The sequence below is a fragment of the Lynx rufus genome, unplaced genomic scaffold (genome assembly GCF_022079265.1).
Source record: "Lynx rufus isolate CCGP_SWC_20201006 ecotype Redwood Valley unplaced genomic scaffold, mLynRuf1.p SCAF_2, whole genome shotgun sequence".
Taxonomy (NCBI): Eukaryota; Metazoa; Chordata; class Mammalia; order Carnivora; family Felidae; genus Lynx; species Lynx rufus.
In genome coordinates this window covers 136,050,118-136,077,826 of record NW_025814834.1, presented here as the reverse complement: position 1 = coordinate 136,077,826, position 27,709 = coordinate 136,050,118, and the positions used below count along the sequence as shown (strand labels likewise).

The 27,709-nt window shown below is 39.9% G+C and overlaps 2 long non-coding RNA genes across 2 annotated transcripts in view; one reads left to right on the top strand and one right to left on the bottom strand.

The window, feature by feature from the left end:
* The window catches only part of LOC124514844 (uncharacterized), a 101,905-nt gene that overhangs the window by 45,555 nt on the left and 28,641 nt on the right, over positions 1–27,709 (top strand). The window lies entirely within an intron of this gene.
* On the bottom strand, positions 2,237–6,335 carry LOC124514843 (uncharacterized). Its single transcript, XR_006962675.1, has 4 exons — positions 5,958–6,335; positions 5,427–5,555; positions 5,200–5,291; positions 2,237–2,335 (listed from the first exon to the last, which is right to left on the bottom strand). It is a non-coding gene; the product is annotated as an uncharacterized LOC124514843 (long non-coding RNA).

The window sequence follows — 27,709 nt, the reverse complement described above, 5'->3', positions numbered from 1 at the left end:
CCAGGAAATCCCATTTTTACATGTTTCAATCTTAAATTTGGGATAAAGAACTCCAATGTGTAATGTTTTATCAAAAGAATATATGGTGCCAACTGTCATGAGGATTTAAGACAGTGATCACAAATAAATGTGATAAATCACTTACTTGAATGGTTAACCCAGCAGATTTTGAGTCAAAGGTTACAATTTATTTTTTATATTTTTCCACTGGCTTGCTTTGATGATTCATCTAAAGCCACATGATTAGCTCAACTTCAAACCTCTATCAGCATATTATAGAACTGGTATCACTCTTGAGAAAAAAGATCTGCAGGAGTTTAGGAAGTGGGAGGTCATCTGAGAAGGTTCAGAAAATAGACAAGTTGTTTATATGCAACTGTGGTTATTCTGTAAGGAGAGAAAGTCAGAAGACTGGGGTTTAGGTACTAGATCTTGCATTGTGTAGGGAGAATTACAGCTCTTTTCTCCAGCTATAAGATGAGAATAAGTGCACTTACTCCTCTACTTCAGACCAATGTTAGGAGAATAAATTAGATAACATATGACAACCTTATAATCTTCTTGTTATTGTGGAATGTTAGGAAGGATCACCTAGTCAAATCTTTTCAGTGCAAGGAATCCCATATAAAGTACTCCTAACAAGTAGACAGGTATTAGGCTTGATGAGGGAGTGTGGCGCAGGCTGAGGACAAAATACAAGCTGGCACACCCCTCGCCCCTCCCCCACAGGTGGAATATGTGTGATATTCCCAGGACACTCCTGGCTACCCAAGAACAAAGGAAGGGGGTTTAAGTGCTCGCCATGGTAAAGTGAGAAACTAAGGCAAATGAAAAACTAAATTCCCTTACCACCTGCAGCCCATTGACAAGTCCTTGAAATCAGCAGAGTGACCTCCCTCTAAGAGCTCAGCTGCCTCCATGATGACACTTTGCTAGGGGCAAAGGAGAGTCCTAGCTTAACATTGTCCCAACCTCCAGGATCCTGTAAGTTTGCTTCCTTTACCTCAACTGCCCCAAGATGTATTCTGGCAATCGTACTCCAAGCTTATGGCCCCCTGATATACATCTGAAGGTTCTCATGACTGAGGTTTTACTAAATGATAATAAACGGTGTTTTCCTAGCAACAGCTAGCCCCTCAAGGTCCCGGAAACCTTGCTTCTAAAATTCCTTAGAGACTTACTCTATCCCTGACCCCCTCCCAACCTGAGTGTATGTAACGAGTTACCCATCATGACCCCATGCAGCTTTTCCTGCCCATAGGTCCTGTCCCTGTGCTTTAAATAAAATTATCTTTTTGCACCAAAGATGTCTTCAAAAATTCTTTCTTGGCCATGAGCTCCAGACCACCCCACCATCACCCCAAAACCTCATCAGGATCTGCTATGTAATAGAGAAATCAAAGGTTATAGAGAAAAGTACTCTATTAAAAAGGGTAAATACTAATATAAGGCACTTTAACACACACTCTAATGATGAAGACTAAAATGGGGGAAATCATCTTAACCAGCAGGGTTTTTTTAAGTTTATTTATTTATTTTGAGAGAGAGAGACACACACACAGAGAACAGGGGAGGGGCAGAGAGAGAGGGAGAGAAAGAATCCCAAGCAGGCTTCTCGCTGACAGCAATGTTGGGGGCAGGGAGTTGGGGGGTGGGGGGTGGGAGTGGTACCTAGATCTCACAAACAGGAGTTCATGACTTGAGCTGAAGTCAAGTCAGATGCTCAACAGACTTAGCCACCCAGGCACCCCCAGTTATTTCTGTATTACAAAATATTCTAAGGACACATGGAATTTTCTAATGTCAGATCCTTTGGAGGCAATGCCAAATGATATGGGATATATAAACTACACAATATATTTAAATCTACTCCTAGCTACTGAACACTTAGAAGGTTTTTCTTTCCAAATAAAGAAAATAACTTTAATTTTTGATATTTAAAATTTGGGATAACTATGTATTACATTTAGCAAATGTCAGATTTTCTATTCCAATGTAACTCAGTAGTGATAAAAAGTAAAAAGATTCTAAAAGCGAAATAGTTGCTGTCAGTGGAAATAAAGTGCTTCAGGTTTGTTTGCGTTACACTCCCAGAACAAAAAAAAAAAAAAAAAGAATCAAAGTACTGTCATGTTGAGAAAATGCTTAAATTACTTAAAACATCAATAATGGCCAGGCTAGCCTGTTATGTATTGACCATCTCTACCAGCGAAATAAGAACATGGAACATGTACTATTTTCATCATAAATACTATTTAATAAAAAATTGGAGACAGGACATGCACAGAAGAAAGCCTTTCTTTTTCTGGTTTCAACATCACTGACATCATCCTTCCTAGAACAAATAAATAAATAAATAAATACATACATAAATAAATAAATAAATTACACAATCCATTGGCCTGAAATGAGGTTTTCATTAGTTTTTCTCCCACAAGTGAATAGGCCAACAAAAAGCTGCATTCCAACTAGGTTGTCTCCTTGAAAACATTTATTTTGTGTTCTTTAAAATGCTTTTGTGCAAGGAAGACTCATGACAATAGTGTTGATTGACAAAAGGAGGGCCTTGATTGTGTTTATAAACAAACACAAGACCTGTGACTTCAAGTTGCAATGCAAACATTAAACAAAAATATGCTGCCTTCTCAGACTGAAAAATGCAGGACCTTTAGTCAAAAAGAAAATATATTGATTAAGCACCTGTCAGATACGTAACACTAGACATAAACTTTTTTTAAAATGGAAGAGAGGAAAATCTATAGCCAATTTAATGAACTTATTTCTGTTTCTTGGCTTACCTAAAATTCTGCTATAGTATTTTTCTTCTTCACTAAAAGTGTTCAAATACCACAATCTATTAACAAATATAGCCTAAAATACTGTGTTTTCATAAAATTTTGGACATTTTCTTTATGGCATTTACTAAAAAATATTCTTAGTTCTCAGGAAAAAAGGAGTGGATCTTTATTACTTCTTAAAATGGTTTCAGAGAAATAAACTGTTGGAAGTTCCTTTACTATCTTTTTTTTTCTTCAAATGAAGTACATCCTGTCTGAAACAGAATTACTAACAAACTAAAAGCAAGAGTTTCAGGGTAACTGAATTTAAAAATATTTTGCATTGAAAGAAAGTTCTGATATGTTCTGAGCATATCAGATGATAGGCTTTAGTATAAAAAAAAGCTCTTCAAGGTACTATGTTAAGCCATGATAGTTTTCAAAACACTTGTTAAACAAAGTTGTGACTCATGCTTGTGGTCAGTGTGTGAGGAATTAGAAATGGTTTGAGTTTCAATAAATCAGATCTTAGAATTGGTGAGGACAGGTATTGCTACGTGGTAATGCAATTTGTAGAATTTTGCAGCTGTGTGACTAAAGGAATATACTTTATGATAACTTAAAAGAAACTGTGACTCTATATATTATACTTTGGCAGCAGGAGTAGGGAACTTAAATTCTTTTTTTTAAATTTTTTTTTTTCAACGTTTATTTATTTTTGGGACAGAGAGAGACAGAGCATGAACGGGGGAGGGGCAGAGAGAGAGGGAGACACAGAATCAGAAACAGGCTCCAGGCTCTGAGCCATCAGCCCAGAGCCTGACGCGGGGCTCGAACTCCCGGACCGCGAGATCGTGACCTGGCTGAAGTCGGACGCTTAACCGACTGCGCCACCCAGGCGCCCCGGGAACTTAAATTCTTAAGGAATAAGGCTTGGTGCCCTTGGTGCTCTTTCCTTAAAACACCCTGGAGAACAGAGCAGGGAAACCACTCTCTTCCAGGTCTCAGCTTCTGACTTCTTAGGGTAAGAACTTCCATCAGTGGAGCAAGTAGCAACAACAGTAGCAGCAAATAGCAACAGGAGCAACATGCATTTTCTTCCATATCAACTTAATATCAACTGACTCTTAGCAACATAAGTATTTTTATAGTCACCACTGCAGAGGAAAAAAGTGCAAGGGCAACTGTAGGCAGAGGAAAGTTCCTTAGAAGAAAGAGGGACAGAGTAGAATGATGCCTCCATTTGTTGCCCACACCAGAAACCTAGGTGACAGTCATGCTTTACGCCTTCCTTGACTCCCCACCCACATCCAGATATTCCAGACTGAAAATTATTCCTATCCAGTGTTTCTCGAAAGTATCCACTTCTTTCTTTCCCTGGTACCTTGACATAAATTAAGCTACCTTTTTATCTCATCTGGCATTTTGTAACAGACCCCTGGCTGCTACCACTCATCCAGCCATCAAAGTGAGCTTTTTTTTTTTCCCCCAAAGTTTATTTATTTATTTTGAGAGAGAGGGGGAGTATGCACTGTGTGCGTGAGTGGGGACGGGGCAGAGAGAGACCCCCAAGCAGGCTCCTCTCAGTCAGCACAGAGCCTATTGCCAGGCTCAAACCCAGGAATGTGAGATCATGACCTGAACTGAAACCAAGAGTCAGACTCTCAACTGACTGACTGAGCCGCCCAGGAGCACTCCCCCCCACCCCCCGACATTTTACATAAAGTTTGTTTGTTTGGAGAAGGAGCACACAAAGTGAGCTTTCTAAACTTCAAGTCTCCCTTGTGTAAAACTTCAGTAATTTCCCATTGCTGTCAGGATAGAGTCCACACTTCCTCATGTAGCTTTGGAGCCCCTTCCTGATCTGAAACTCTTCTAGCAAATACTTCTGAAGTTCCACCTCTTTATTCTCCGAATTACTGAAATTTCAGTTCTCTGAACAAGTGACGTTCTCAGCTCTGGATCTTTGCATGTTCCCAGCATGTTCCTACCCCTGCCTGCCTCTCCTGTGTCAGGTCATACACTGTCCCCTAGGTGCCCCATGGCTCCACCTTGGGCTGGGAATGCACACTGGTCTTCTCTCTTAGGGATGCTCGTGTTTTCTCTGGTTCGAACGCTCCTCCCCAATTATGAAGTACAGTGTATACCTATGAGACAGCAGCATGGTACACTCAATAGCTATATGCAAAACTAGCATGAGGGAGAGTAGGTACATATTTTAAGCACATCTTGAAAACAGTTTCAGAAGTATGAAGTTCTCAGAAACCACAGTGGAAAACTAATATATAGACCACTGAAAATGAAACAAGAGAATGATTCTTTTTGAATGACATTTGGAAAACTGAGAGGCTGAGACAGAATCTAGACAGGTCATCCCGGTCGCATAAGGGGTTGCTAAAACTTCCAAAGATGAACTACTTACGCTGCATTATAATAAGTAGCTCATGGTCCATGAGCAGTGGATGTTTCCAGGCCAGCGGGGGAAGCAAAGATATCCTCAACCATGTAAGAGATCTGTTGAGTAATGGATTGAGACTGAGTTTCTATTTTTTGTCATGTTCCTCTGAATTATCTCCAGACCTGTATTTCCAACCTGATGGTGTATATCACTACTTGGGCATCCCACAGGCACCTCTCAGAAGACCTTACCTGTCCGGAACAGAATTTGTCACTTTTCTCTCAACCTGCTGCTTTTCCAGTGTTCTCTCTTCTAGTTAGCGGCACCTCCATCCACTCAGATATCCAAGCAAGAGATCCAAGATATCCACTAACATGTTCCTGCAGTAAAAAACAAACAAACAAACAAACAAACAAACAAACAAACAACTCTTACCACCCACATGCAACATGTCACCCTCTCTTCTTGATACTACTTTCTTCATTTTTTTATTTGAGTACAGTTGACACATGATGTTATGTTAGTTTCAGGCATATAACATAGGCATTCCGGCAAATCTGTATGTTATGGTATGCTCACAAGTGTAGCTACAATCTGCCACCATACGACACTATTAAAATACCTTTGACTACACTCCCTATGCTGTACCTTTAATTTCGTAATAGTGCTCAAACCCATTTACTTCTCTTCATCCTCAGTGCCTCTACTTCAACAAAGGCTACACTCATTTCTGAATAATGACAGGTCCCTGATTGGTTTCCGTCCCTCCAATCTTGCCTTACCCTCATTCATTCATCGTATTGCAGCCAGAGTTCTGTTTCCAAAGTTCATGTTTAATTATGTTGCTTCTTCTGTTTAAGACCTTATAGCGATTCTCCATTGCTCTCAGGATAAAGCACTTGGTGAATATCTGTCGAATGACTTATCTTCTCAAATATTCAGAATAACATTAAGTTAGGCAGTATTATTCTATTTCACAAGTAAGGGCACCAAGACTCAAGTGAAGAACTTAACGCAGAGTCAAACTGTCAGGTTTGTCTGACTCCTGAGGTGGTACTGTTTCTGTATCACGCTGCCTATCCTTTCTCTCAGGAGACGGCTTCTTCACATAGATAGTGAAAAAAGACTGCTGGTTACACAATGCGTTTCTGCCAGTCATACACGAGTAAACAATTTCTGGTTCCCATAGCATTGTAGTAATTGCTTTATAGAAATATCTTGTACTGCAGTAAAAAATGTGATTAACCAGGAAGTGCAATTAAGCAGATTTTATTTTAAGAGCACGCAGAGAAAAGAGATTGTAAGCTTTTAGGCAAAATCTCAATATTACCAAAAACAAGCTGATAGGAATTTTTTTTTAAGCAGGCTTCACACCCAGCATGAACTTACGACCCTGAGCCAATCAGGACCTGAGCTGAGATCAAGAGTCGGACACTTAACCACCTGAGCCACCTGGGCGCCACAAGCTGATAAGAATTTTCAAGAACAGTTTCCAGGGTAGTAACTTGGAATTTCTACATGTAGAACTCTGTTGTCCATACCTTTCTATAGCAGGTATAATGACCATCAGATAGAGCTTTTGCCTGGCATAGGAGCTGGCACAGAGTAGATGTCCAGTAAGTGTTTGTCACATGAATGAATTAATAAAGGGGAAAAGTAAAAGTATTACTGGCTATGATGGCCAGTTTTACTTTTAAAAGTAAAAGTAAAAAGTGAAAGTAATCTTCAGCATTCTAAGATCCACGGTCATTTATCATGGTCGTCATATTCTTCCTACTAAGGGAAGATGGTAAAGTAATATATGTTAGCTAAGTTTCCCACTACATAGATCAAAACAAAAAAGTTTTCTTATTCTCAATAAACTAGGAGATTCATTCAATCAGAACCATTTATTTCCTAAATGTAGTGGTAAAAAACACATCTGATTCAAGTTTTTGGAGTTTCTACCAAAATTTAGCATATATATAAATATACGTGTGTGTTTGTTTTCAACTATGAATTTAGCTATATTGAGAAAGAAGATTGACATAATCGGATGAAATAAAAGTTTTTATTTATTTGCAGATTTTTTTTAATTTTTTTTCAACGTTTTTATTTATTTTTGGGACAGAGAGAGACAGAGCATGAACGGGGGAGGGGCAGAGAGAGAGGGAGACACAGAATCGGAAACAGGCTCCAGGCTCTGAGCCATCAGCCCAGAGCCTGACACGGGGCTCGAACTCCCGGACCGCGAGATCGTGACCTGGCTGAAGTCAGACGCTTAACTGACTGCGCCACCCAGGCGCCCCTATTTGCAGATTTTAAATATCATAGTTTTCCCAGTCTACCTAATATTTCAGACTCCCTCATGGTCATTTTTTCCCTAGTCCTCTTCACAGTTATATACTGTGAAGTTACTTAATAGATGATGATTTTAACCAAGGATCATACTTGTCATATTAAAACAAATGTAAAGCAGCCTGGAGCGCCTAGCTGGGTCAGTCAGTAGAGCATGGGACACTTGATCTTGGGGTTGTGAGTTTGAGTTCCACATTGGGTGTCGAGACTACTTAAAAAGTTTTAAAAAAATTGTTTTTAAGTAGAATATCCTGAGTTCCTGGGTAAAATGTATAATAGATAATTCTTCACTAGTCAGGAAAAAGATAAAATTCAAATTGTATATATCACATACTATATTTCTAGGTCTCTCTTTTTACAGTAAAAAATTACACTTATAATATTGCAATAATATTGCATTAAATCTTTTAATACACAAATCTACAGTATGAAGATTTTAGAAACATACAACTTAGGGAAATGAAATCTTACTTTTCCTTTTAAAAACTAAAAAAAAACTTACTGTTTATTTTTGAAGGAGAGAGAGACAGAGTGTGAGTGGGGGAGGGACAGAGAGAGAGAGGGAGACACAGAATCTGAAGCAGGCTCCAGACTCTGAGCTATTTGCACAGAACCTGACGTGGGGCTCAAACCCATGAACCATGAGATCACAACTTGAGCTGAAGTCAGATGCTTAACCAGCTGAGCCACCCAGGCCCCCTTATTTCTCTTTTCTTAATAAAATAAGTCAGGGGCGTCTGGGTGTCTCAGTCAGTTAAGCCTCGGGGCTCCTGATTTCATCTCAGGTCGTTATCTCAGGGTTTGTGAGTTCAGGCCCCACACTGGGCTCTGCACTGCTTGGGATTCTCTCTCTCACTCTCACTGCCCCTCTGCTCATGCTCTCTGTCTCTGTCTCTCTGTCTCTGTCTCTCTGTCTCTGTCTCTGTCTCTCTCTCTGATAATAAATAAATAAAACTTTTAAAAAATTTAAATAAAAATAAATAAATCAGATCTTTATTTGTGTTATTGACTATGATGGCTGATCTCCTTTCAGGTCATGCTGTAAATAGGACCAGAAAAGAGGAGAAAAACTGAACTTGAGTTCCCATTGCAGTGAAATCATGATTTGGCTATGATACATTGACAGCTTGTACCCTTACTAGTTATATACTCCCTAGTTATGAATGTAGGTCTAATATCTCACTGCTTCTAAGAATATCCGTTTAGGAAATTTATTGTATCACCAACACCAAGAATTTCTGATGGAAGTTAATCCTGTCCTGAGGCCGAGGTAAATTATTTTAGGTCAGCTCAGATACTGTAATGAAAATTTGCTTTCAACCATGGCATGATATTGGCAAATTTGGAAAATCTAGGAATGCACGTGATAATTAGCTCAATATTAGAGTGTAAAGGCTATAGATTTTTCAGACCCTTTTTTTTTTTTTTTTGATAGGACACAAGCTCCTGGGAAATATTTTTGCAACTGTTCTGGACATCAGCCTTGGCTGGAGAAGCAGTGTCATACTTCCTTCTGTCTGGGGACCCCTCTCTTCTCTGATTCTTTAGTCACATGTAGGGCAGCCACAATTAGCTTGGCGTAGGAGCACCAGTTTACAACAGCTTTTATAAGCGGAGGAAGTGCTGCACGCACAGTATACCTATGCAAATTCGCTCTCTGTAGGTGTTGGCTCTCTGTGCTGGAGAATCCATCCAGCTCAGCGTTCCTCTCTGGGTCTCTGAGGGTTGGGTTTCCTTCCGGCAGTAAAGTGGGTGGGAATCTCTCTGAAACCACTCTATTTTCTTGCTTGTGTTTTTTTGTTTTGTTTTGTTTTTTTGTTTTTTTTTTCACTCTGAGGGAGATGTATAATAGTTCCTACTCATTCTTTTGGTTGACGTGTTCAGCTTCACCTTCCCATGCATCTGACTTCAGCATGTTTTTTGTCTTCAAGTGAATTGTGCACAAAACGTACAGCAGCTGCCTACACCAGATAACTGCACAGAGCAGGTTTGTAGAGCAGTGTGGTCGGTCAGTCCTTCCCTTCCTAAGCTGCACTCTGCTCCTTGAGGGTCCCTTGAGTTCTCAACTGCCGGAGTTCAAGGAAATGTGACCATAGTTTTGATTTCTGTAGAAAAATAAAGCAGTTTAAAATTCAGAGTACCCATGTAATCATTTATGGAAAAAAAAAATCTCTAAACCTTTGTTTTAGAGAGCAAAAGAGAAAAGAGGTAGGAAATCCCCTCAACAGTTTTATTTAGAAAAAAAAAATCACACCTATGGTACCTCCATGGTGACAAATAAAAATAATGCAGGAGCAGAATTCGGTAGACATATTTTTAACTAGATTATTAAACTTCACAGCATCAAGTACCAGAGCACTGAACATAATTTATTCGATTTATACTCACTGCTGCATACCTAAATGATTTTCACACACCATGCTGCTGCCTCTTCTTAGGCAGCTTAGTGGTTACTGTGGATCATGAACCCCACCCTTTTGATCAGATAAAGCTAAAATATGATGATGAAGGGAGACAAAAAAACCCCTTATATTCATGAGCCAGTGTTTAGAAGGATTTATAAGACATAAAATATCTAAAATGGAAATTTATCAGACTCTTTAGTTTGTAACATTTGCCTTTCAACTTGCCTTTCAACAGGCTAAAATCTTCTGAAACATCTATGTTAATAGAGGACTTAAATGATTTGTATCATGCTTAGATTTGATTTTTTTTTAATTTTTTTTTTCAACGTTTATTTATTTTTGGGACAGAGAGAGACAGAGCATGAACGGGGGAGGGGCAGAGAGAGAGGGAGACACAGAATCGGAAACAGGCTCCAGGCTATCAGCCATCAGCCCAGAGCCTGACGCGGGGCTCGAACTCCCGGACCGCGAGATCGTGACCTGGCTGAAGTCGGACGCTTAACCGACTGCGCCACCCAGGCGCCCCTAGATTTGATTTTTTAAAACAACATGAGCTTCAGGTAAATCATTTTGCACATACCAGTAAGACTTCACTTGTGTAGTAAACTATCTACATAAACATATTTGGTGGTTCTGCAAATCTCCTATTTCCTTTTGCTAACCCAATGGATATCATGCTCCTTCTGTGTGGAAATTTTGAAGCTATCGCTGGCATCAGGTCTTTTAGTTCTATCTTTAAAAGTGTCTAGACTCCCATCCACCAATGCTACATGACAAGCCTTTACAGCCATTTCCGTATGCTCTTCTAGGAAAACTTCTAACTGATGTGATTTCCTCCCATCTACTCTCTACCTTGCTACTAGAGTTATCTTTGTAAATGCAGAACTGATCATTTCATTCTTCTACTTGGAAACCCTTAGTGGTTCATAGTTCACTAGAATGGGTTACTGGTGTGACAAGATCACTATAGCCTTTGGGACATTGCCTCTAACCTAAAGCAGTTCCTTCTGATGACCCCAGTATACTATTCAAATATTACTGGTTATTGGGGGGGGGAGGGGCTTTATTTAAAAAGTTTGGAAGCACCTCTTTAAAGCAAGGTTCTTAACTGAGACCTGAGAACCCTGGGAGAACAATATGTGGACTTCAGGATATTTATGATCCTCTGTAGTTTCTGGGAGTGGGTCCTCAGAAATAACCTATTCTTAAAGGGGACTATACTTCTAAAAAATTTAAAAACCGCAGCTCCATAACATACATTGGCCTTAACAATCCCTTCTACACTGTCTCACAACATTAGCAACAACCATTCTTTCCCACGCATCTTACACTCCAGCCACTGCAGACTATTTGGCATTTTTCCAACCTGCCAAGTTTTCCAGCCCTCATCTTTCTGCAGCTTTATCTTCGTTGCTTCCTTTTTCTTACCTTTAGCTTCAGCAATGATGAATTGTTTGTAGCTCTCTGAAATGTACTTTCAAGTTTCAATGCTCAGTCACACACCATCTTCAGCTTGGAATGTCCTCACAATCTGCCTGATGAACTCCTGGAAGTGATCTTCACCATCTGGTGAACTCTTCTGAATGAACCTCCTCCCCTCCCTCCTCCTAGAAGAATTCTTTGCTCTTGTTGTTATGTTGCCTTCTTATTTTATATTAATATTTATATTATTGTGCTAATTTTAATTTATTCTAATGATTTCCATATATTTTTCTCCCCATAAGACTGTGCTACTTGAAAGTAAGTCCCTAATGTATTCATCTTTATATGTTGGATGACTGTTCTTTTAACCTCATCTCAATCTGTGAAACGCTGACTTAATCCTTGAAGATTAAAATAGTTACAATGTCATTTCTGGAAAAACCTCTTCAGTCCCCCAAGTCAGGGGGAACTCTCTTCTCTGTAATACCTAGTAGTTCATAAACAAGTCTATTAAATCAGTTATGCCTTTCTCTTATCTTTCTCAAGTATAAGAACTGAGAGCCTTCAGTTTTACAGGCCCAGCTCTGCTCAGTTCCTTGGCCTAATCTTTATCAATGGAGCAACCAGCAGTGGTTTCAGCCCCACCTGTGAATGTACTGCCCATCGCCTCCAGCACCACCACCACCAACAACTCTTATTGTTTAAAACCCTAATATCTTTACTGCCTGTCCTTTCTGGAAACTGGACCTGTATATCCACTTACCTGGGAATCCTCTTGCAAATGGGAGGATTTCATAAGAACCCTGACACTGCATCTTTCTTCCTACCCCAACTTCAAGATCAGTGCTCAACGAGGTAGGGCCTAATATTTCAGTTTGAAATGCTTGTCACTCTGTTAAGAAAGGCTGCACTTAGAGCCAGTTTAATTTTCCTGACCAGGGTCAGCCAGATCTGTTTTCTGCTTTATCCTATTCCCTAAAAGCCTGGAGCAAATTGTCCAGTGGCAATGTTTAATAATCCTTAATGCTTAACACAATGGCTTCCCTAGAGTGGATACTCAGCACGAATGAATGGACAAATGGACATCCATTTAAAAAAAGAAAAAGAAAGAAATACCTATACACAATAAGAAGTAACAGAGACTGTGGTGAATATCTACAAAGGACAACTCTTCCTTAGCACTATCCATTTCCTAACAGGTGAGATGGTGGGCTGAGGGTTGTCAGATACACTTTTTCAAGAGAAGCTGGACATCCAGATTTTTATGTGACTTTTTTGATATTGTAAGAAGGAGCATGGTTCCTTCCCAGTGTGTTGTACTTTTATAGGATAAAACAGATTATCATGTAGTCAAGTCAGACATCTGCAAGGGTGAAAAACATAGGCTAGCTTTCTGTGATTTTCAATGCTAGTTGAGTGTCAGTATTTCTGGAAAGGAGGATTAATAGTGAAATGTCCTTTACAGGACTTATCATGATAGAAACAAGTTAGGTTATTTGGATTCTTGGCCATTGTTCTCCTTAGTCTATCATATCCTATTGCCAGAATAAGAAAATCCAGGAAGACAGAGTCTAGAGGCATCAGTAGCCTGGGACAGATAACTTGCTTCATGTTGACTGAAGAATAGTTGTGTCCTAATAAGGAGATCATTAAGATGGTTCCTTTGTAATCTTTTGCCAATGACATGTGACAAGGGAGACCTGGAAAAATACGGGCTCAATAAATATTCATTCGATGCATGAATGAATGAATGAATGAATGAATGAATGAATTTGTTGTTCCACATTTACAGAAATTTTTATAAGAGGTTGCTTCTTTTCATTGGAAATTTTCTTTAATTCAGTATCATGAAGATATTCAATAAATAGATGATGACTAGAGATTTTGTTTCAAATTTATTTCAGAAGCTTCTTTTAATACACCACTTTGTATCCACTAGGGTCAAAAATGAACTATTTACAGCTTGGTGCATCAAAGGACACTATCAAGAGAATGAAAAGGCATCCCACAAAATGGGGAAAAGTTTTTGTAAATCGTATATCTGACAAGGGATTAATATCCAGAATATATAAAGAACTCCTATAACTCACTAACAAAAAACCCAAACAAGCCAGTTTTAAAATGGTGAAAGACTTGAATAGACATTTCCCCGAAGAAAATGTACAAATGGCCAATAAGCACATGAAAAGATGCTCAACATCACTAATCATTAGGGAAATGCAAATCGAAACCATAACGAGATACCATTTTACACCCATTAGAGTGGCTATTATTAGGGGCGCCTGGGTGGCTCAGTCATTTAAGAGGTTGACTTCAGCTCAGGTCATGATCTCGCTGGGTTTGTGAGTTCGAGCCCCGTGTCTGGCTCCGTCCCTGGAGACTCCTTCAGATTCTGTGTCTCCTCCTCTCTCTACCACTCCCATGTTCATGCTCTGTCTCTCTCTGTCTCTCAATATTAAATAAACATTAAAATTTTTTTTAAAAAAAGAATGGCTATTATTTTTAAAAATTTTTTTTCAACGTTTTTATTTATTTTTGGGACAGAGAGAGACAGAGCATCAACGGGGGAGGGGCAGAGAGAGAGGGAGACACAGAATCGGAAACAGGCTCCAGGCTCCGAGCCATCAGCCCAGAGCCCGACGCGGGGCTCGAACTCACGCACCGCGAGATCGTGACCTGGCTGAAGTCGGACGCTTAACCGACTGCGCCACCCAGGCGCCCCAAAAGAATGGCTATTATTAAAAACATACAGGGGTGCCTGGGTGACTCAGTTGGTAAGCATCCAACTCTTAATTATGGCTCAGGTTATCATCTCTCAGTTCTTGCGATCAAGCCCCGTGTTGGGCTCCAGGCTCATAGCATGGAGCCTGCTTGGGATTCTCTCTCTCTCTCTTTCTCTCTCTCTCTCAAAATAAATAAATAAACATTTAAAAACAGATAAACAGATAATAAAAAGTGTTGGCAAAGATGTAAAGAAATTGGAACTCTGCATTGCTGGAGGGAATATAAAATGGTTCAACTACTGTAGAGAACAGTATGGTGGTTACTCAAAAAATCAAACAGAATTATCATATAACCTAGCAATTCTAGATACATATCCAAAATGGTTGAAATCAGGGACTAGAACAAATATTTGTACATTCGTGTTCATAGAAGCATTATTTATAATAGGCAAAAAATGGAAACAACTTAATTGTCCTTTGATGGATGAATGGATATACACAATGTGTTGTATATGTAAATGGAATGTTATTCAGCCTTAAAGAAGAATGAAATCCTGATACATGGTACAACATGGATGAACTTTGAAAACGTTATTCTAAATGAAGTAAGCCAGAAAAAAAAGGACAAATAGTTTATGATTCTGCTTATATAAGGTATCTAGAGGAGTCCAATTCATAGACACAGAGAGTGGAAAGTGGTTACCAGGGGCCAGGGGGAGTGGGCAATTATTGTTTAATGAGTATAGAGTTTCAATTTGGAATGATGAAAAAGTTCTGAAGATGGATAGTGTTATTGGTTGCACTGTAACATGAATGCACTTAATGCCACTGGATTGTACACTTAGGTTTTAGAATAGTAGGGGTGCCTGGGTGGCTCAATCGGTTGAGCATCAGGCTTTGGCTCAGGTCATGATCTTTTGGTTCCTGAGTTCCAGCCCCACATTGAGCTCCCTGCTGTCAGCCTGTCAGTGCAGAGCCTGCTTTGGATCCTCTGTTCCCCTCTCTCTGTTCCTCCATGCTTGCACTCTTCCAAAAATAATATATATTTTTTAAAGTTTTAGAATCATAAATTTTATGTTATGTATATTTTACCACAATTTTAAAAAATGAGTTATTCATAATCATGATCTTTATTTCTGGTTTACATAGGGTTTTGCATCAGGCTCTTTTGTGCCTTTACCCTAGTTCCTCTATTGTTCTACTTTCTGTGTATATGTACCAAAGAAAGAATGTGGGGGCTTCGGGGGGGGGGGACAGCTGGGTGGTTCAGTCAGTTAAGTGACCAACTCCAACTCTTGATCTCAGTTCAGGTCATGATCTCACCATTTGTGAGTTTGAGCCCTAAGTTCGTTTCTGCACTAACAGCGCAGAGCCTTTTTGGGATTCTCTTTCTCCCTTTCTCTCTGCCCCTCCCCTCATCGTGTTTTCTCTCTCTCTCCCTCTCTTTCTCTCTTAATCTCTCTCAAGATAAATAAATAAACTTAAAAAAAAAAAGAATGTGGGGGTTAGGGGGAGGAGAAGGAGAGAGGGAGAGAAAGAGAAACATTAAGACCAACAGCTCAAAGATTGGAGTAAGTAGGGCAGTTGATATTGATATGCATCTCTGCAATAACAACTTGTCTTTAGAAAGTCTTGAGGTGCCTGGGTGGCTCAGTCAGTTAAACATCCAACTTCAACTCCGGTCATGATTTCGCGGTGCATGAACTCGAGCCCTGCATCAGGCTGGGTGCTGACCGCTCAGAGCCTAGAGCCTGCTTCAAGTTCTGTGCCTCGCTCTCTCTCTGCCCCTCCCCTGCTTGTGTGTGTGTGTGTGTGTGTGTGTGTGTGTGTGTGTGTGTGCGCGCGCGCGCGCGCGCACGCGCGCGCGCTCTCTCTCAGAAATAATAAATGAATACACTTAAAAAAAAAAAAGAAAGTATAATTACTCCAAGGATGCTTTGTTCTAGCCCTGGATATTTAAAAATATTGGTGTCATTTAGCATTTCCCTTGGCATGGGTGTTGTCTATTGGGATTTGTTCATCAGAAGAAAAGTAATCCTTCCAACTTTCAGAAGAATATGAGGAGAAGGAACATGAGACCTATCTCACATTTCTAACCCCGTTGCCCATCACTGCACTTAAGTCCCATATAACCTCACGCCTAGACTATTACATTAGTTTCTTTCTACTGTAAATTCTTACCTCATTCAACATGTACAACACTATTCTACCATACTGATTTTCCAAAATATCATCCTTTCTTAGTAGATGACTTTACTTCCTATTTCACAAAGGCTATTTATCAAGCATGAATGCTCTTAACTTCCTGCCCTTCCCCCCACTTCTACAAGCATATCTGCATATGCTGTAACCTAGCCTCTTTTCCCTGCTCCAAAAGAAGTTTCAAACCTCATCCTTATCCAGCCACTTGTGCTGGGGATCTCATTCCCTCCCACCTCCTTGAGGACTTGGATCCATCAGCTGTCTCTTTTCTTTCCTGTGCCTTCAGCCTCCTTCTCTTCTTCAGCTCTTCCCCCTTTAGCCTGTAAACAAGGTCAAGTCTTTCTCAGTTAAAAAAAAAAGTGCATTTCTTAAGTTTCCATCCTGAATTTCTCCTACTTACTCCTGGGCCTCTTGAAAAACTGCATTATTTGCTTTCTCCACTTTCTTTCCATCCCCATAGGCTCCTACCCCGCCCCCAAACTGAAACTGCTCTATGAATGTTACCTGTGGCCCTTAGGTGCCAAATCCAGTAGGCAGTTTTCATTATTTATTTATCTAATCAGTCTGCAACCTTTGACACTCTGGGCTAATTTTTTTTTTCCACCTGATTTCCATGGAACCATCTCTCCTCACTCTGTAACCATTCCTTCTTACTTTTCCTCTGTCCACACCAGCTACTGTTGCATCCCACTGATCTGTCCTTTGCCATCCCTTCTCAGCCTGCACATTGAGGAGGTCTCCAAGCCGATGGCATCACCATAAGCTAATAACTCCAAAATTTCTTCATCTCCCTCAGCTTTCTCTGGTTTGCTAGACTCAGGTATGTACTGAACATGTCCGTCTGGACACACAGCATATTTTATAATTCCCTCTCCCCAGAGCAGTCCTCTCACCCCTGTTTTTCACATCTTGATAAATAGCGCTATCATCTATCAATTGCCCATGTAAGAAACATGAAAGAGATTCTATGTTCTTCCATCTTCTAATCCAATTATGGCATGAAGTCCTGTGCATTTTATGAAAGTAACTTTTCAAGCCTATTTCCCATATTCGTCTATCTTGCCTGGTTCTTTTTAGCTATTTAGCTAATCATTCTTTAACTATTCACTTACTCCAGTAAAATGACACCATGTTAAGCAGACTATAAAATACTCTTTTTGCTATAACATTGTCAGTGGTGAGTTCAAATCTTTCATAAGAACAATTGGAAATTTAGGCCACACACTTTATTTTATTCAAAAGTCAGAATATAACGATGAGATACCACTTCACATCCACTGGGATAGCTATTATCAAAACAAAGCAATATTACTGAATTTTAGAAAGGAGTGAAATTCTGACACATAGTACAATATGGAAGAACCTTGAGGACATTATGCTAAGTGAAATAAGTCAGATACAAAAGAACAAATATTGTATGATTCCGCTTATATGGGGTACCTGGAGTGGTCCAGTTGATAAAGACAGAAAATAGCATGGTCGTTGCCAGGGATGGGAGAAAGGAATAATAGGAAGTTATTATATAATGGGCACAGAGTTTCAATTTGGGATGAAAAAGTTCTGGAGATGGATATCACCGATGGTTGCATAATAATGTAAATGCACTTAATGCCACTGAATGGTACACTTAAAAAGGGTTAAAACGGTAAATTTCATTTTTTATGCCTTATTCAGCTCAGGCTGCTATAATAAAAATGACATTGACTGGGTGGCTTAAACAATAAAAATTTGTTTCTCCCAGTTCTGGAGGCTATGATGTCTAAGATCAAGGTGCCAGCAGATTTGGTGTCTGACGAGGTCCTGCTTTCTGTCTTGGAGACAGCTGCTTCTTGCTGTATCTTCACATGGCTAAGAGAAAAATCATCTTTCTCCTGTCTCTTCTCATAAGAACACCAATCTCATTCCTGAGGGCTCCAGCCTCACGACCTAATTACCTCCCAAAGGCCCCACCTCCAAACGCCCTGTAGTGGGAATTTAAGCTTCAACATATGAATTTGGGCACTGGGGGCAGGGGAGGGGGAACACAAATATTCAGTCCACAGCAACCACAATTTCAAAATTAGAATATATTTACCAGATTTTTCAAAATTGTCATTCCTGAGATGTCTTTCTGTAGAGTTCCAGGAGTGTATACTCTGTCCCCTGTGATACAAGGAGGTGGGAACTAACTGAAGTAAATGGTATCTTGCCAGAAGGATAGGAGGGACCAGTTCTAAAAGACAATCAGAGAAGACACAGAGCAATCTGAAACTCCTGGGTAGAAATAGAGAATGTCTGTATCTCAGAGGGTGACCCTCTGAGGGTCTGTTCCTCCAGAGACCCAGGTTCCCCTATTTGTGTCCCTGCGGAAACTCAGCAATACAGTGTGTGTTTCCCAGCTTGCACAGAATCCTCCCCACTTCTGTTAAAGCCAGCATTCCTACCATGCACTCCAACACAAAACTGAACTATAGTTAAGCAGAAAAATAAATAGTTTAAAAATACATGCATTTTGAAGTAATTATGGAGAAACTCAAAAGCTGAATAAAAGAGACCAGCAACTCAAGATCAGAGCAAAGCCTTTGGGAGCTCTAACAGGAAAATATGTGTATCATTGTCAAGTGCCAAAGTCAATACAGCATACAAACCAAACCCAAAGCTTATCTGTGTGGTTTCCATAGTGTCAATATATATGCAAAGTTGGTCTGACTGCACTGAAACCCAGCAAAGGTCATGGAAGTAAAAACAAAAGTCAGACTGTCTCTGTGAACCTTTGGCAAGTGCCAGGTTTCCTGGACGTTTTCTCATTTCTAGAGAAGTGAGCGAGAGGTGGCAGTAATGTTCTTTTCCTCTTTTCTCTCTCTCTCTCTCTCTCTCTTTCTCCCCCTCCCCCTCCCTCTCTTCCTCCCTTCCTGCCTCCCTCCCTCATGAATTAAAGCATTATTTTCTTTGAGTCCCAGGAAATGAAATTCATATTTACAGTAAAAGGTTACTGATGAAAGAGATGACCTGTTCCTTTTAATATATATTTATTTTCATGTATAATTGCACTATGGTTTTAAAAGTGAGAGTGGTTTTCTTTAAAATAGACCTGCTTTGGGGGGATAAATACCCACTCTTTTTAATTTTCCTCCTGCTTGTCAAATCAAAATAGCTTCAGATAAATGAATAACACAAGAATAGCTGCACAGAATCAGGACGAGAGGAGCAGCACATCACACATTTTTCTTTGTGCTGCAGGTTGGGGGTACAAATTGGGAGGCTGCTGAGATGCTAGGTGCATGTGAGTGACAAATTATATTAGTTGAAAAAGTAGCTACACTCAGTGGGATGAATTTGCCTTGGTAATTAGAAATTTAAATAGCAGCTGTGTACTGGGGATAGTTTTTGGTTTGGTTTTGGTGGGGTTTTTAAAAAAAATTTTTTTATGAGACTGTAATGATTTACTGCTTGCTTTAAGGTAGTGATTTTTTAGGGGTGCCTGGGTGGCTCAGTCAGTGAAGCGTCTGACTCTTGGTTTCCGCTCAGCTCATGATCTCCTGGCTCGTGAATTTGAGCCCCGCGTCAGGCTCTGTGCTGACAGTGTGGAGCCTGCTTGGGATTCTCTCCCTCCCTCCCCAACTTGCGTGTCTCTGTGTCTCTCAAAATAAGTAAATAAACTTAAAAAAAAAAAAAGGTGATGATTATTTATTTACTTATTTATGCATTTTTAGGTAAGCTCTACACCCAACATGGAGCTTGAACTCACAATCCTGAGATCAAAAGTCACATGCTCTAGGGATTGAGCCAGCCAGGTGCCTCCGAGTTTGTTTAGTTTTGTTGTGTTTTGTTTCGTTTTCTTGAGTAGAAAAGGATGGAAATGAAGCAGTGAGTTTATTTTACAAGCTTTTATTGAATTATTACTACATGCTGTGTGCACTCTGCCAGGTACAGTTCTGACTTATTTGAAGCTCATATCTGTTGACTAATTCCCCCAAGGTCTCACTGCTAATAAATAATGAAATACAGGCCTTTGGGCCTGCTTGGGATTCTCTCTCTCCCTCTCTCTCTGCCCCTCCTCTGCTCACACACACTCTCTCTGTCTCAATAAACAAATAGATAAATAAAAAATAAATAAATAGATAAATAAATAAATAAATAAATAAATAAATAAATAAATAAGAGAGTTTTTGGGAAAATTAAGCAATATAGAGAAATAACCAATATACATAATCAATACTGACTAAAAATTATTAGTATTAACTCAAATACTATTAATAATTTCACTAATCCATAAAATCCCATGTTCATATAGCCCAACTATGAGCCCTCTTGTCTTGGTTTCCCCCTTTTAAAAAAATTCAAGTTTGGGGCGCCTGAGTGGCTCAATCGGTTAAGCATTCAACTTCTGCTCAGGTCATGATCTCATGGCTTGTGGGTTTGAACCCTGCGTCAGGCTCTGTGCTGACAGTTTGGAGTCTGGAGCCTGCTTCGGATTCTGTATCCCTCTCTTGCTCTGCCCTGCTCATGCGCTCTCTCTCAAGAATAAATAAACATTAAACAAAATGTTTTTTAAAAATTCAAGCTCTCTGCCTAGAGCTGAAATCTACCATGGACACTATTACAATGGCTGGATCTTTAGTACCCTGTGCTCTATTCCTGGGAACTGGATCTTGTGTCCTACATCATCAATTGTTGAATGGGATGCTACATGTTATTCACTTCCAATGGAGGCAGGATGCTCTACCACCTGATTTTTAATATCTCCATTGTTGCCATATCTCAGGAAAATTAGGCCACCTTAGCAATGTCCTTGATCAGGCTCTAGCTCAACATGATTCTTTACTAACTCTAGTTTGAACTGCTGAGTGGTTCTCCTGGCTTGCTCAGTCCTGCTTCTCGTCTTCCCTGCTAGCTACCTTGGGGTGCCGGGTGGCCCGGTCGGTTGAGCATCCGACTTCTGCTCAGGTCATGATCTCACGGCTTGTGGGTTTGAACCCTGCATCAGGCTCTGTGCTGACAGTTTGGAGTCTGGAGCCTGACTCGGATTCTGTGTCTCCCTCTCTCTCTACCCCTTCCCCACTCACACTCTGTCTCTCTACCTCAAAGATGGATAAACATTTTAAAAAATTAAAATAAAATAAAATAAAATAAAATAAAATTATAGTACACCTTGAGGTCAAACTCACCTAAGATTCAGCATGTAGTATTCTAGCTATGGAGGAGTCAAAGATGAAAATACATAGTCTTGCCCTAAAAGAACGTATAATCTTAGGGGCGCTTGGGTGGCTCAGTTGGTTAAGCATCTGACTTCATCTCAGGTCATGATCTCATGGTTCATGAGTTCAAGCCCTGTGTTGGGCTCTGTGCTCACAGCTCAGAGCCTGGAGTCTGCTTCGGATTCTGTGTCTCCCTCTCTCTCTGTTCCTCCCCCTCTCACACACACACACACTCTCTCTCTCTCTCTCTCTCTCTCTCTCTCTCTCAAAGATAAATAAAGATTAAAAAATAAAGAACTTATAATCTTCATAAAATAGAAAAAATATAAGACGTAGCTTACAAGCCCCCTTGATTTATTTCACTGGCCTTTCCTGTCTTGCATTCTGGACCATCAGCTCCTCCTTGAAAGCTTCTATGGTATACCTACTTCATGCCTCAAATGATTTTGCTGTCTGGGAGTGAACTAATTGCTTGTCCAAGAATTATGACCCTTCATTTTGGTTATCACTGTGTGGCCAGGTAGCCAACCATAAGTCCAAAATCTCTGGCTGCTTCTCTCATTTATGGGCTCGGATGAAACACTTCACTACAGGGCATGGAATCTGGCTTTCTGATGAGTCCAGTGCTATACCTAGAAGCATAGGAGAATTAACTCCTTGTAGAGTTAATTCCCAGAACCACTGAGAGCTAGGAGACCAGAAGGAGCCACAATTCTGTGACAGAAGGTCAATTCTGTCTCCTCTTTCCCTCCCATCCATTCTCAGGCACAGTTTCCCAGTGTGGCTGAGCAGATGAAAACTTGCAGGTGATTGCCTTAATCTCTCCATGGCTTATTATGAAGTAGCGACCAGCATAGTGACACTGTTACTTACCCTCCTCACACTTACCTTCTTTCTCCCCCACGGTCACTACCCTGGGATTGCACCTCCCATACAAAGTTTAATCACTTAATTCATGCATCAAGCTCTGCTTTTGAGGAATGAATGGACCCCAGAGCTCCAAAATATGAGACTCTTGAGCCAAAGAATGAAAGGAGATACATTAAGCTTAAAAGAAAAGAAGACATGGAATAAGAAGGGTTCTTACATAGCCTGGTATTCGCTCTGATACCTGATCATCTTTCTCCACACAAACCTCTCTCACCACAACTTCCTCCTCCCCCAACACACACAACACCCTACTATAGCTAAAATTGTTTTGCCTTTGGGGTTAGCATTTAACCCAGCATTTCCCTTCCACTAGCTGTTTTGCCTAAAAGAAAAAAAAAATCACTTCAACTGTTGGTAAATCCTTTCCTTCTACAATTAGAGATAAGAAGCTTAAAAACACAAATATCTAATTCAGTTTTAGCTATAAATGATGATATCACACTCATTCCTGTTCTGATAGAGGAGGAGAGGTGCACAGCAAAAAGGCGGTGGGCTCTTGGAAGGGGACAGAGAAGCCTGGAGGTGGGACAGATGACCTTATCCAATTATGCAACTTTATCACGGCTCTGCACTGCTCATCTTCATTTGAGAATAAGCAAAGAAAAGCCGGGCATAGCAGTCCTGTGGGGACATACATAGACAAACTATAATGAAAACTAAGATCAGATAATAAGCTTAAGCAGAGATCTAATCCATGATAGAATCTTTATTAAAAAGAGACAGAATTCCATATGGAATGTCAACTGTATTAAATAAGGGAATTGTAATGCCAGGTATTATGGAACTGAATGAGCATTATAGTTCAAATTTTGTTGCAACAAATGTTATTTCAAGAAAATCCTTTATGGGAGAAAATCTAAAACTGATCTTGGAATGATAGTTCTTTTATTTAAAATCACGTTTGTTACTTCATCAGCCAAACATAGATAGGATCTTAGAGTTCATTGTATAAGTGTTTGAGACACTAGAAAGAAAGATCAGTAGGAACTGGCAATGTTTGAAGTAAAATATTACAATCCCAAGCATGATTTTTAAAATCAATTTCTCCAGATTACCGAAAATCTTTTCTTTCCTCACCGTGTTGAGTGCCCTTGTATGCCTTTGATGGTCCAGTTATGTCACCATCTTGAGCAAGGTCATCAATGTCTTAGTGTTACTGCTTAAGCCTATGCATCTTGTAGCTATTTAATAGCACAAGAATTGCTGTCCTAATGATTCCTTTTAGTTACATCCTACTTCTCAAACATTTGGGTATTTGCTCACTTAACTTTAGTTAACCTAACAGTCAGAAGAGCATTTGCCTGCATCCTGTGAGTGTCTTTCATGAAACAAGAGGAACATATTCATGACAGTCAAAAACTCCCCATAGTGCCATAAGCTAATTAAAATGAAATAGAGTCACACTTAGTAGCAATAACAGATTAATATTTAATTTAAAATAACTACTTTTAAATTACATTTTCTGTTTCCACAGCCCACTGGAAATAATTTTTATTCCAAAATATAGTAATGTGAAGTGTTAGTTTTTCTACTGCTGCTATAAAAATTATCACAAATTTAGTGGCTTAACCCAATGCAAAGTTTTTATCTTATAGTTCTGTAGGCTGAAGTCCAGTATGGGTCTCACCAGGCTAAAATCAAAGTGTCCTCAGGCTTATTTTCCTTTCTCTTGGTTCTAGAAGAGAGTTCACTTTCTTGCTCATTCAAGAGTTGACAGAATTCAGTTCCATGTGGTTGAAGGACTGAGGCCCCATTTTCTTCCTGGCTGTAAACCAAGGGCCATTCTCTACTTTTAGAGGCTAGTATATTCTTTGGCTCATGGCCCTCTCCCTCCATCTTAAAAGCCAGCAGTGGTGGGTAGAGTTTTTGTTGCTCCTCTCTGATCACAGCTGGAAGAAGATTTCTGACTACAAGGTAATGTGGATGGATACTCTCCCAAATTCAAGGTCTATAACCTCAATCACATCTCCAAATTTGCTTTTGCTATGTAAGGCAGCATATTTACAAGTTCCAGAGAGTAGGATGTGGTCATCTTTGGGGATGATGGGGGAGCATTATTCTGCTTACCACACATAAGGAAGCACATGGAGGGGACTCAGAATAAGGCTCTAAGAGAGAACCATACTTTACACATGTTTGGGGTTCTTTTCCAGCAAAATCTCCTCCCAAACTTTTTCCCTTATAGATGGTTTATAGTTCTTGAAATTGCATGCTTCCTGATTAACAGCTCATAACTAAAGCCAATTGAAGAAAGCCTCCATCGTGAAGCATGGCTTACTGGAAATATTTTCTGTTGCTAGAAGGTCTGTTGGCCTCTCCTAACTGGGTCACTATGTCAACCAGCATAGAAAGCCTCCTGGCCTCCTGACATCATAGTCTGATATTTGGATCCTACAAACTGCCTCAGATGTTTAAGTTGAACTAGAGCAAGTCTCCAGGAGTAAATGGTCCGACTGGGAACTCACTCCACTCCAAACCTTGGAGTATCCTATCAATGGAAAGGGCTAGTTCTAGGCCTCCTAAGAGCCTCAAAGTTACTTTTAGGCAGTCTCCAATGAGGATCTGATTTAATCCAGATATTTCTCTCTTTTTTTAATGTTTTCTAATGTTTATTTATTTTTGAGAGAGAGAGAGAATGACAGAGACACAGAGTGCGAGCGGTGGGGGGGGGAGGGGTTGGGGAGGGTGGAGGGAAGAGAGAGAGGGGGAAACAGAATCTGAAGTAGGCTCCAGGCTCTGAAAGGTTAGCAGACAGCCCGATGTGGGGCTCGAACTCACAGACCACGAGATCATGACCTGAGTGAAAGTCAGACACTTAACTGACTGAGCCACCCAGGCGTCCCCCAAGACATTTCTAAGTCAGACTTCCCTGGTGGTCGTGTTTCACTTTTGTCTGGACTATTGATTTAAGTTCCTGGACTATTGTAGTAACTGCCTCACTCGTCTGCTTACTTCCAGACTCTTTCCACTACAACCCCTCCTCGATGTTATCAGGACAGAGGAGATTCTCAACTTTTTATTTGTCCTAACATACTTGAGGAATACAATACACTTCCAATAGTAAGAATGCCTCATAATGGCACTTCCTCCCAACACAAAGTTCTGTTAAGTTTATAAAAGAATCTCAGATGATTCTGAATCTTCAAAGGTGGACCAAGTGATTCTGTAATCTTCTTCCTTTTATGTGCCTTTAGGGGGCATGTGATAATAATAATAAGGCTACCTCTTATCATTGTTATAACACTTATATGCTGCTGACTATGTGCCAGATACTATCTTAAGTACTTTATGTATGTTAACTTTTTAATCTGAATATCAACACTTGAGGTAAGTGCTATTATTAAACCAATTTTACGGATGAAAGAAAGAGATTAAGTGACTTGCTCACAGTCCTACAGCTAATAAGTAACAGAGCTGTGATTTGAATTCAGATTCCATACTTTCAACTACTATATATATATACTCCAGCACCTTCTGTTAAGTATCACTGTACTACTGGGGTGCCTGGGTGGCTCAGTTGGTTGGGCAACTGACTTCAGCTCAGGTCATGATCTCATGGTCTATGGGTTCGAGCCCTGCATCAGGCTCTGTGCTAACAGTTCAGAGCCTGGAACCTGCTTCGGATTCTGTGTCTCCCTCTCTCTCTTCTTCCCCCTCCTTGTGTTCTATCAAAAATAAATAAACGTTAAAAAAATAACTTAAAAAAAAGAATCACTGCACTACATTATCTGTTTTGCTAACAAATTATTGTCACACCTCTACCTTTCAAAACTTTCAATTTAAAATTTTAACATAGCATTCAAAGCTTTTTATAATCCACCCCTATCCTCAATATTGAAACTATTTTGTTATAGGATCCCATCTCCTTACTAATTTTCCCTCCTTTTATGAATTATGGAGACAGGGATGTAAAAACCTTCCAATATACCTAAATAAAGCTATTTTTAAAAAAAGGAAAAAGAAGACAGTTTAGTATCCCATCACATTTGCTTCCCTCGATAAAACATGCATTAAGTGCCTATTTGAGCTAGGCTATGTTAGGTAGAAAGAATGTAAAGATCCTACAAACTGCAGGGAAATAAAGAAATAATTATAACAAATAAGGGAGGGAATAATTTATCCAGGCTTTGTGTGTCAAGCACAATTCTATTACACACAGTTTATTTACCCTCCAGCCAACACTGCAGAGTTTGACAGTTGTAGAAACTACAGTCCAAAGTAGTTAAGTATTGGAACCAAGAATGTACAGCTGGGATAGCAGTAGCATAAGTGGGACTCAGGGTCAGTCCTGTCTGACTCCAAAGCTCAGGGTCTTTCAACTATGCCAGTGGTTTTCAATTTTTTTCTTTCCTATCAAGAATCTTATTATTGAAATGAAAATAAGCCAAATAGATCAAAGTTGGGATGAAAATAAACCAAACAGATAAAAGCAGAACTTCTTTGATTAATCAGAGTGCGAAACCTAGAGCTCCTTCCTTCCCCAATTCCTGGGTCTCTAGTAAAGAGGTACCACAGAGCTCTTTGAAAACCAGTGCTGCTGGTTTACAATGCTGCTTTTCTCTGGTGCAAACTTTAAACAGGGCTCAAAATGCAATAGTATAAGGAGTGCAACGTACTTTGGGAACAAAAAGAAGGACACCAGGACTGAACTTTATAAATGGAAAGGAATTGTCATAGAAAAGGTTACATTTAGCATTACACTCTCCAGTTCCATCCACGTTGCTACAAAAGGCCATATTTCATTTTTTCTCATTGCTATGTAGTATTCCATTGTGTATATAAACCACAATTTCTTTATCCATTCATCAGTTGATGGACATTTAGGCTCTTTCCATAATTTGGCTATTGTTGAGAGTGCTGCTATGAACATTGGGGTACAAGTGCCCCTATGCATCAATACTCCTGTATCCCTTGGGTAAATTCCTAGCAGTGCTATTGCTGGGTCATAGGGTAGGTCTATTTTTAATTTTCTGAGGAACCTCCACACTGCTTTCCAGAGCGGCTGCACCAATTTGCATTCCCACCAACAGTGCAAGAGGGTTCCCGTTTCTCCACATCCTCTCCAGCATCTATAGTCTCCTGATTTGTTCATTTTATGGAACTGGAGAGTGTAATGCTAAGTGAAATAAGCCATACAGAGAAAGACAGATACCATATAGTTTCACTCTTATGTGGATCCTGAGAAACTCAACAGGAACCCATGGGGGAGGGGAAGGAAAAAAAAAAAAAAAGACGTTAGAGTGGGAGAGAGCCAAAGCATAAGAGACTGTTAAAAACTGAGAACAAACTGAGGGTTGATGGGAGGTGGGAGGGAGGGGAGGGTGGGTGATGGGTATTG